Source organism: Peromyscus eremicus, chromosome 9 (genome assembly GCF_949786415.1).
Source record: "Peromyscus eremicus chromosome 9, PerEre_H2_v1, whole genome shotgun sequence".
Classification (NCBI taxonomy): Eukaryota; Metazoa; Chordata; class Mammalia; order Rodentia; family Cricetidae; genus Peromyscus; species Peromyscus eremicus.
The window spans coordinates 63,930,721-63,942,946 of record NC_081425.1 but is presented as its reverse complement, the minus strand read 5'-3'; positions in this window follow the sequence as shown (position 1 = coordinate 63,942,946).

Here is a 12,226-nt window from a genome sequence, read left to right as displayed (position 1 = left end):
AAGACACAGAGAAAAGGAATTTCTATGGGATGGAACAGAATTCAAAAAGCAATGTCAACTTCAAGTGGCTTAATGTAGACGTAATTTGAGCCCCCGGGAAAAGAAAGAAGAGAGAGGGAGAGAATGAGAGAGGAGAGAGAGGTGACAAGAGATGACACTTCGAATATAAACACACTGACAGTTTCAGAGTAAAAATCACTTTAGCATCATCAAAGGAGAACAGCTGTGGCTATATTAATACAAAACATGGTTGATTTTTATGGTGAAAAATATTACCGGGGATAAGTAAGGTGATTTTGTGACGGTAATGGTTTTGTTCAGCAGATTTAACAATCTAAAATGTGTACCTAATAAACGAAGCTTTCACGTATGTGAGTCGAATGTGATAAAACTCAAGAAGAAACAGGTAAAATTTGAGAATCCATAACCTTCCAGTAATTGCTAGAATGAGGAGATAATAACAAATCATTAAGAACACAGGAGGCTTGCACAACACTGTTAAAGACATCACCCACCTCACATTTCTAGAGCGTTCTGCCAAGTGAAGGCAAAATGTTTGCCAACATATTGTGAGCCATAACACACCTCGCAACACATTTAAAGAGATTCATGTCTTGACAACAGAATTCACTTATCAGAACGGTAGATGGGTAATTCCAATACTGATTAGGAAAACAAGAAAGAAGACATATTACAAATACAAAATAAAGCCAGAGGTGACGAGCTGATGTAAGATGTAAGAATGAAGGGATATTAGGGATAATTGATGCCAATGTATCATATTTAGCACATTCAACAAGTTGTATAAATGGAGAATTCTTCAAAACTCACAAACTACCAAATACCAAAGCTCATTCAAAGAGAAATACGTAATGTAAATATCAAAGTATTTTTTATTACAGAATCAAATTTTAATTAAAATAATCCCCCAACTCCTCAAAGTTTAGAAGACAACATTGGTAACATTTTCTAAAGGTTTAAAGAAAAGAAATGGTTGGCTGGAGAGATGGCTCAGTGGTTAAGAGCAATGGCTGCTCTTTTAGAGGATCCAGGTTCCATTCTCAGTACCCACATAGCAGCTGTAACTCCAGCTCCAGGGGAGCTGACATCATTTTCTGGACTCTTCAGGCACCAGGCATGTACATGGTGCACAGATACATGTTCTGGCATAACTATTCATACACATAAAATAAAATAGAAGTAAAAAAATAAAAATAAATATCACTCAGGAAATTGAAGAGAATACTTTTTAAATTAAATGAGACACTATACATATGAGAAAAACATATTCCACCATAGTTCAAATTCATATATACAAAGATTCTGAACATAATTTTAACAAGTTAAGTCCAACATCACTTACAAAGGAGAAAATATATTCGAATGGGGTTTATTTTCAAATGGGTTTATATTAAGAATTTACCATTGACTTAATAAAACAAATCAATGCAATTGATTTGTTAATTTGCTTTTTTATCAAATACCATATTACTATCACAACAAAGATGTAAAAAGCATTTGACATAATCTAACTAATTTCTGATAAAACTCCCACAGATTAGTAATAGAAAGAAACTTCTGTCATCCATAAAGGGCCTCCGAGGGCAGACTATGGCAATGTTATAATTAGGAAAATGCTGAGTGCACTAGTCTCAGGAACAAGACAAGATGGCTACTCTCAATACTTCTGCTTAGCTGGAGACACCCCCATCCAGTCTAGTGGGGTAGGGACACTGGCAAAGGAAACTGCAGAAAGGCTGAAGAGGAGCTGTCCTGGGAAATGACTACAGAGAACATGACCAAATCTACAGAGAAGCTACTATAATTAAAAAAACGAGTCCATCAAGGTTGCAGTGTGCAAAAGCAATGTGCAAAACTGTTGCGTTAATAAGATTCACTTCTACATCTTATTATCACATATTGACGTAAGAACATCATTTAGAAAGATGAAAAATGTGAAGTACTTAGGGACAAAAGTGACAAGATATTCAAGAGCAATGTCTGCATATACTACACTCACAGGTGGCTGTGATATTAACTTCCCACAAACCAAGACCCAAGGCAAGCCCAGGCTAATGCTCACAGGGATTTTTCAGCTTATTCCATTTTCATCCCATCCCCTCCTCTCCCACCCCATCTCATTCCATCCCCCTCCTCTTCCACCCATCCATCCCACCCCCTCCTACCCCTCCTATTCCCTCCTCTTCTGCTCCATCTCAATCTGTAGAGCTTAAAAAGACCGGGTCTGAGCCAGCAAGATGGCTCAGTAGGCAAAGGCTTGCCAACTCGCCTAAGGACCTGAGTTGGATCCCTAGGACTCCCACGGTGGATGAGAGAACTGACTCCAGAAAGTTGTCCTTTGACCTCCACAGGAATGTGGTGGCATGAGTGAACCCCTCCCACAAAAATTCCGATTCTTGAATTCATAGGAAATGCAGATCTAGAATAGCCTAAAACACCAACAAAAGCCAGTTAAGCAGAAGCCAACTCAACCCCCCAAGATCCCCCAAAGAAGTCACAGAGTTGTAGTAGGTGTGGAATCTGATAAAGGGCTTATATTCAAAGTGTGGGCAAAGCTCTCTGAACTCAAGAAAACAAACAGCTCCGTTAAAACCTGAGACAGAAGTTTGAACAGATGCTTCTCCAAGAAGCATCCAAGGGCCTGAGGCACTGAAAAAGCCACTCAGCCTCACCAGGGAATACAAATCAAGCACAGTCCGAAAAACAGCTAAAGCTGAAATCCTTGACTATACTAAGTGTGTGGATCAGGAACTGGAGCTCTCATACACAGCTAGTGGGAATAGAAAACATACAACTTCCTCAGAAGACATCCGACAGGGTCTTAAGACTCCCAAGTGATTCGGCCACAACACTCTTACATATGCACCTAATCGAATCCAAAGCCTGTACCATACAAAGATGCACCTTTCTTTGTAATGGGCAGAAGCTGCAAGAACCCAGCGCACACTCCATGGGAAAGAATGGGGAACCGCAGTGTACCTGCACGGTTTGACACGGCTCGGCAAAGATGACATTTTAGACAATTGTAGTGAAGGAAGAAGCCAGAGAAAAGAGTGGACACTTGTAGCTAGAGTTTTCCTGCCTGGCCCACAGTCAGGACAAATCTCTGTCACCCGCCAGTCCCACAGCCGCTCAGACCCAACCAAGTAAACATAGAGACTTATATTGCTTACAAACTGTATGGCCATGGCAGGCTTCTTGCTAACTGTTCTTATAGCTTAAATTAATCCATTTCCATAAATCTATACCTTGCCATGTGGCTCGTGGCTTACCGACATCTTCACATGCTGCTTGTCCTGGTGGTGGCTGGCAGTGTCTCTTTCTGCCTTCCTGTTGTTTCTTTTCTCCTCTCTGTTAGTCCCGCCTATACTTCCTGCCTAGCCACTGGCCAATCAGTGTTTTATTTATTGACCAATCAGAGCAACACATTTGCCATACAGAACATCCCACAGCAGACACTGGCTGTTTTGGAAGCCAATGTAGAGTTCCTAAAAGATCAGTAGTTTCCTGGGGGCAACCAGGATATGTAGGAGAAAGGGTCACCCAAGGGGAGAGGGAAGCTTGCTGGTGATGTGTATGTTTGATTTATCAGGTGCATAAATATATCATGTCCATCAAGTACACACTCACATGCAGTTTACTGAGTGCCAGTTTATTCCCTGAGAACAAATTAGAAAATATGGTATAAAGTGATTAAAAGAAAACCAACCAAGATCAACTATCTGGAGCCATGACATGGATGAGACAATGGATGCTCATGGGATCTGGTGGGTCAGGGAATCCAAATAGAAATGATCTCCATTTTCTAAGGGCTGCAGCCTAGTGTTTTCTGTTGAGGACTGAAGTTTGCTAAGTAGGAGTGAAAGGGAGGAGTCGGAGGAAGGGATACAGCATTGGGGTGCACACCTCTGAGTGCTCTTTCCTGCACTTTACCTCTGCAGACCAGAGAAGTCTGCCAGAAGATGAGGATGAACAGGGCCAAGGGAAAGTCTCTCCTGACAGCCTCTCACCCAGATTCCAGTCCCATCTGCCTTCTGGGAAACTGAGGATTATGGCTTAAATGTGAACATCCCCCATAGGCTCAGGTTTGAACACTTGCTCTATAACTTGTGGTGTTATAGATGGCTGTGGACCCTTTCAGAGGTGGAGACTCACTGGTGAAAATGAGTCAGTAGGGGTGTGTTGTAGAATAGACTATTACTTTAACTATGTAAAGGTGTGTTGCATTTGTTTATGCTGCATTTGTTTAATTATGTAAAGACGTGTTGCTGTTTTACCTTGTCTGCCTAAGGCACCTGATTGGTCTAAGAAGATGCTAAATGGCCAATAGCTAGGCAGTAGGCAGGGCAGTTGGGCAGAGAGAATAAATAGGAGGAGGAATCTAGGGGGCAGAAAAGAGAGAGAGAGAGAGAGAGAGAGAGAGAGAGAGAGAGAGAGAGAGAGAGAGAGAGAGAATGAGGGAGAAAAAGAGGGAGACGCCTGGGGCCAGCCAGCCAGACACGGAGTAGGACATACGAATGACAGAAAGATAAAAAGCCCCTAGGCAAAATGGAGATGAAGAGAAACAGGTTAAATTAAATTATAAGAGCTAGTGGGACAAGCATAAGATAAGGCCGAGCATTCATAACTAATATTCAGTCTCCGTGCCTGGATTTGGCAGGTGGTTGGTGGCCCAAAAGAAAGCCTGCTACAGGGGTGGGCTTTGCGCCTGGCCCCACTTCCCATCTCAAGACTGCCTCCTGTTCTACTAAGACCAGAGAAGGTAAGGGATCCCAGCAGCACACTTGGTGCCTTTCCCTCCACAAATTAAATCCTTCCTCCCTGGAGCTGCTTTTTGTTAAGTATTTGGTCTTGGCAACAGAAGAACCAACGCAGCCCTTTCACAGGATAAAGCGGCTTGACGCACAGCACGGGATAACAGATGCGTGGAAGTAGGAGAAAAATCTAACAAGAAAAGAAAGCACCCGAGAGACATCAAGTAGGGCATCTCTCCGAAATGCTTTGTAATAGTTCCATATTTTTAGTTCAGAACAGCAGTGAAGTTTCAAAATGCCCCATTAGCTGTTTATATCTCAGAAACACGGGACAGTCAGGAAGCTAAATTGGGAACCACACCCCATGGTTCTGAGCATACTCAAGGAACTATATTAAGGGCCATGTAACAAGTGTAGGAACAAATTATAAACCGTCCAACCAGTCTCGGGCACTAAACATTTAAAGCACACGCAAGAATTCAGACACTTGCTGTGGAGTCAATGAGTGGTGACAATTAGTACAGTAGATGACGCAGTGACTCGGTAGTCATCTCTAGGACTGGAGGTCTAAACTCAAAGTTCAAACAAGTTATATGCAAAAGTGAGGCCGTCTGACCAAAGCCTCAGTTTCGCTTCTACAACGGGGAGTAGAGAACTTCATGGAAAGGCGGCAAGTGGATCAGCCGAGCTGTTTCCTGCTGTGAAGTATGTAGTGTTGTACTTACCATCAACTGGAAACCACAGGCTTTATTAATTACCTGCTCAGGCATGTTGGAGCTACTTAAAAGATCTGAGGCCATTAAGATAAGAATCACTCGTGTTGGTGCTAATCCACATCTGGGCAGAGAATGTCCATTTGCCTTTGGGACGCTGACTGGTAAAGATCTACAAGATCTTAAAGATTGTAACAAATGTCACCCAGGCCCATTTGTGGAGCATCCTCTCTCCACCAGGTGCTTTTGGCACTGTGTTTGAAAAGCAGGTGTGTAATCAGGTCACCTAGATTTGAATCTGAACTCCACCACTTCTAATTTTGAGGCTGGGGTTGAAATTACTTCCCTCAAAATCTCATCTTGCTACTCCCTCCTTATTTCTGTAGGGGTTGTTTTTTCAGATCAAGTAAATGAAGATGTGCAAAGCGTTTTGAATAGTGCCTGGCTTGTTATTACTACTCATCAGATGCCCGTTATCCTTACACACCTGACACCCAAGTGACATGAGAAGGAGTGGATTTTCTCAGTTGTAGATAATAAACTAGCTAGTTCATGCTACATCTGGCTTTATGTTGGTTTCCCGAGCTGGCCCTAGCTTTTCTCTTTTATGAGATATTACCGTATCAAAGGCATGCTACCCACTAAGCCTCCTCCACAGGGAAAGTCCCATCTGGCATTTTACCTGGATCAACATGGATTTCTGGGTGCCGCTCCCAATTGCCCGGTAGTCAAATGTAGAGTACAGGGGTCATTTGTAAGCTGCATCGCCTCTTAGGGTGGGCACAGTATTGTTTACCCTCATCCCATTCCAGAGAGGAGATGCAATGGCCCAGTCTTAGCCTCCTTCACTTTTCTTTCCTTCTCTGGAGACAGAGTCAACTCACTGTGTTGACCAGGGTGGCTAGCCTCAAGTTCATGGAAATCCTCCTGCCCCTGCCTCCCTAAGGTTGGGATGAAAGGTTTGCAATACCATACCTAGTTCTTTTTCTCTTAATTGTAAAAACAATTTAGACAAGAGAAGTGACTCAATTTAGTTCAGTTTACACTGGAATGAGAGACAGTCCCCTTCGAAGCCTGGCTTTTCAATCTACACTGGTTTTGTCCCAGTAACATGCTCTCCTCTCCCTTCTGCTCACAATTCCAAATCTCTCCAGTTCCCTTTCTTATTTATTTCTTATTCTTTCTTTTATGCAGAGAAGGCATGCTCAGGTAGACAGTTCAGGACTCCTGAGGATACTCCCAACTGTTAAAATTTATCACTTGACTCCCCAAGGGAAGACTGCAGGCCTTTCTCCATCTGCTAGGCAGCCAGGCCACGGTGCACAAAAGGCCTTTGAGACTCTACTTTGCCCATGCAAGTGAAGCCCAGTGTCCAAAGGGCCGCAGAGACAGTAGAGACAGGAGCAGGAAGATCCTTAAATGAGTAATTGAGGGAGCCCACCTGTGGTAGAGCATCCAGCCCAGCTGCTCTGGACTCAAAGGAGAGAGAAACAAACAATGGCAAAGACAGCAGATTCAGAAGTAGGGCGCAGGATGTGATTGCCAAGGGTTAGGGTGGAGGGACTGGGGGGGATGTTGTGGGAGGACACAAACTTTCAGTTCAGGAGATCTCTTGGGGGGTGACTGTAGTTGCCAATGTATTGTGTACTTGAAAACTGCAGAAGAGGTAAGTGTCCTTGTCACAGAATAACCAAGGCTGTGCACATGTTAATGAGCTTGACTTAACTGTTCTTCAATGTATACACAGTTAAAAATAACATGTTTTACAATGCGGATTTTTATTTGTCAATTAAAAAATAAAGGGTCAGGGAAAATGGCTCAGTGGGTAACGTGCTTGCTGCACAAGTGGGAGGATCTGAGTTCAAATCCCCAGAACCCATGTAAAAGCTGGACTTATATCTAGAGTGTCTGTAACCCTACATATTTGGAGAGATGGGAGGTAGAGGCAAGAGAATCCTCAGCAGCTCAAGGGATAGCTGGTATACCCAGCAGAACCACAGCTGAGAAAGTCTGTCTCAAACAAGATAGAAAGCAGGGTTCAACACCTGCTTTCTGACCACCCACATGTACTGTGGACCATCCACACCCACATTCACACACACACACACAGACACACACCATACAAACAAGTAAATAATGCCTCCTACAAATCCTTAATAGTGAGATTGCACTATTGAGTTCTTTTTATTTCTTCTTAGCCTTTTTTCCTATTTGAGATGGGAGAGTAGGTTCTGTAGCTTATATATCATGTGACATCTCACCACACCACTTAAAGATATTCACATACAATCTAGCAGCCTTATGAGGGCTTGTGCTGGTTAGTTTTTTGTCAACTTGACATGAGCTCAGGTCATCTGCAAAGAGGAACCTCAACTGAGAAAATGCCTTCATCAGATTGTCTGGTTGGCAGGTCTTCTAAAGCATTTTCTTAATTAATGATTGATGTGGGAGGGCCGAGCATTCTTCCAGTCCCTGCTTTAGTTCCTGCCTTGAGGTTGCTGCCTTGAACTCCTGCCCCGGCTTCCCTTGATGATGGACTGTGATGTAGAGTGTGAATCAAATAAACCCTTCCCTCCCAAGTTGCGTTTTATCGCAGCAGTAGGACAGGGCTCTTTCATAAGAGTTTTTCCCCCATTATTGCTTATTTGCTCCTGGTGTTGGGGATTAAATTTGGGACCTTGCATAGTCTAGGAAAATGCTTTACTATTGAGTTACATCCTGGCATATTTTGCCCTTTTTAAATGAGTAACAAAACCTAAATACAGAGTTTGAAAAGAGCTGCCAGTCCAGGCTCACTGGGCAGTAAAATTTTGCTTAATAGAAAATGACTTTAGGGGGCTGAAGATGTAGCTCAGATGGAGTTCACTTACTGAACATGTACCAAGCCCTAGGTTTGATCTCTAAACAGCACATCAGAGCTGGAGGAAGGAGGAGCAGAAGTTCTGGCTCACCTTTAGCTACTGTCTTAGTTAGGGTTTCAGTTGCTATGAAGAAATACCGTGACCATGGCAGCTTTTATAAAGGGAAACATTTAACTGAGGCTAGTTTACAGTCTTAGTCATTACCATCATGGTGGGAAACATGATGGCATGCAGGCAGGCATGGTGCTGGAGAAGGAGCTGAGAGTTCTATATCTTGATCCATAGGAAGTGAACTGTTTACCACACTGGGCATAGCTTGAGCTTAGGAGACCTCAAAGCCCACCCCCACAGTGACACACTTCCTCCAACAAGGCCACACCTACTCCAACAAGGCCAGACCTCCTAATAATGCCACTCCCTATAGGCCAAGCATTCAAACACATGAGTCCAAACACAAACCACCACAGCTACATAGAGAGGTTGAAGTCAGCCTAAAAAACCAGTCTCAATAAACAAAACCAAATCTAACAATTATCAAAAGAAAATGACTTATCATCATTGGTAAAGCTGCATGTTCCCATGGAGCTAGCTAGTTTGAACTTTTAGTTGGTATACTGTCCCTCTGCCTTCCCTTCTGTTTGAGATTTGGTGGCCTTGTCTACATTTTGGAAATGACCTTTTCAATTGCGTCAGAGATTATCTAAAGAGTAAAAACACCGAGTACCAAAAAATAAGCACTGGCAGTGCAGTGGGAGGAGGATGCAGGATTGCATCACTAAGTGTCCCTACTCCTAAGGAAGAGACAGTTTAGATTGTATGGCTTCTCACCACACCACTTAAAGATGTACAAGTTCACATATAATCACAACAGTTAAAAAAATAAAACCCTCCAAACTCAAGAAACCAAAACAGTGCCGTCTTCTTTTCTTCCAGGAAGATGCTTGAGTGGCTGTCCTGCTCCTCTGATCTGTCTCCTTGGAAATAAGGGAAGAAGGGAATTACTACTGGGTGGCATGGAAGAGAGGCATTCTTGTTGTAAGCTGGCTGGCTGGAAGTACCCAGCTTTGCATATGACCAGGACAGGCAGGAAGATGTGTCCAGGGGTCTTTGTATGCTTTCTGTTGCTGTGCGAAACCACCACTACCAAAAGCACTTTGGGGAGGAAAGGGTTTATTTGGCTTACAGATGTCCAACATCAGGGAAGACAAGGTAGGAACTCAAGGAAGGAACTGTAATAGAGGCTGTGAAGGAATGCTGCTTATTGAATTTGCTTTCTTATATGCCCCAAGACTTGCCCAAGGATGGCACCCACAGTGGACTGAGCCTTTCCACATCACTCATCAATCAAGAAGATGCCCCCACAGACTTACCTGAGGGCCAATCTGATGGAAGCATTTTCTCAATTGTGTTCCCTCTTCTCAGATGACTCTAGGTTGTGTCAAGTGGACAAAAAAACTAGCCAGCACAGCAGGTGAGCAAGGGTGAGCAAGGGTGAGCAAAGGCCTCTTTGTCTTTTGTCCCTTGCCTCTGTGGGAGGCGGACTTTGTCTAGGGACTTGCTGGAGAGCTTGGGTGGGTTTCCCTGTTTCTTTCCTTGCCCCGTGGAAAGGCATTCTGGATCACTTATCTTCCACCCCTCCCCTTTCTTCTGCCCAAGATCTATCTATGAAATTTTAATTAGCACTATTCTTGCCAAGCACATCCTGGGGGCTACTGTGTGACTTACAGTCTCTCCTGGATAGCTTGGACTAGAAGTTGCCCTGATGCTTCCAACTGGCATACTTGGAGTTGAGCTGATGTGCCAGTTTCTGAAGGTACCTGTTCAACCCTGTGGGAGTGTCATCTACATGGTGGTAGCACCATCCATCCCTGGATTCAAGAGAAAAACATCGAGTCCTTGTCCTTCCATCCTTCCAGGTCCCCCATAATCACTGAATCTCACTGATTTGTCTTCAGATTACTTTTTGAACTACTGCTTTTTTTCTATTCCCCCTACCACACCACATTGTTGGGCCCTCTTCTTATTTGTACTGGACTCTTTATCTCAAGCTGCAGCCCCCATCCATCCTTTCCAGAACTACCAGGGCAGCATAGGGCTGCAAGGGGGCTGCTGTGTTCATAATGTTCTAGATTTTAGTAGGGTGACATGGCATGCATACTGTGTATTAAATAACATCCCTAGCAGGGGCTGCACAGAAAATTGATTGTGGTGAGTATATAAAATCTACTCACCTTTCTGATCCACATATCTGAATTTGGCATAAGCCCTAGAGTTAGAAATCAGTTTTTCCAGTTTTGGATTTTTTTTTTTGGTGTGTGTCTGTTTCTAATTGTGTATCTGTGGTTTAGCTTCAGCAGGTATGTGTTGTATACTTGGCTTTAGGAATTAATTAATTAATTAATTAATTAATTTGTTGTACTGGGGATGGAATCAGGAGCCTTGCACATGCTAGGTAAGTGCCCTGTCCCCCAGCTTATAACTGAGCACTCTTTTTGCTTTTTATTTTGAGACAGAATCTCACTAAATTGCCCAAACTGGCCTTGAACTCATTCTGGAGCCAGGCAGACCTTGAACTTGTGACTTTCCTGCCTTGGCCTCCGGAGTAGTTGGGGTTATGCCACCAGATGACCTGGCCTGTTTTCAGAAGTGTTATGGTCGCCTTGGTTTGCAGAATAAATTCTAATATGACTTCTCAGCGGCTACAGCCTGTGTGTCTTAAGACCTTCAGCCACCATTCACCCGTCTCCCTGTACCTGCCGAAGTGCCAGTGTTTCCCCAAACATTCTCTGATGTTTCTGCCATTCACAAGGGAGACCATGCCATGGTTGTATTTCTGAGTCATTTTGTTTAGCATCATGACCTCCAGGACTGGCTAGTGCCCCATTGTATGTATGTATGTATGTATGTATGTATGTATACACATACATATATACATGTATGTATATGTATCTTTATCCATTAAGTGCTGAGCAAGTTTCATGGCAGAATAGAAATGATAGAAATATATTAGTGTGCTGTAAGCTGGGCAAAGTGTAGGCGTAGTCATAAATTGGCTAGCATCTCACCAAACTACAAGTCCCACGTAGTGGCCCTTCTAACCTCTAATTCTGTGTCACAATCTACACTAGTGTTTCTGCTAGATCTTTGGTGCTTTAAGATGACCAGTCCAGGGCTGGAGAGTTGACTCAGGGTGAAACTCCTGCTTCACAAGTGTGAGGACCTGAGTTCAGATCTTTATCAACCACATAGAAATCCATGTTTGGTAGAGCTTCCCTAGTGGGGTGAAGACAGGTTTCTACATGCACACTCATGTATGTGAGCATAGAACACACATAGGTAGACATCACATACCACAACACACACACAAGACAGACAGACAGACAGACGGACACACACACACACACACACACACACACACAAAATCAAAGGGACCATCTTAGTGGTTAAGAGAGCTTGCTGCTTTTTTAGAGGACATGACTTCAATTCCCAGAGTCTGGCAGCTTACACGCACTTGTAACTCCAGCTACAGGGGATCCAACACCCTCTTCTATTTTCCACAGGCACTGCACTCACATGCACACAGTCCCTCCCCATACAATTAAAAATAAAATAAAATCTTAGAAAAATAATGCTCAATACAACACATCATCCTTTATGCTAGATCCCGGCTCCATTCTATTTCTTTGAAAGTGGGCCATTCATTCAGTTCCAGGACCACACCTGTGCACGGACTCTCCAGCGGGACTGGAGTCAGCAGCAGGGACATGGGTGCATTTCCACTCACCCACACTTGGAAATGTGGGTCGGAAGGATAAGCGATAAAGGCTTCTAGAAGTTGGGGTGTGAGATATGTGGAGACTAGTTAGAAAGGCAAGTG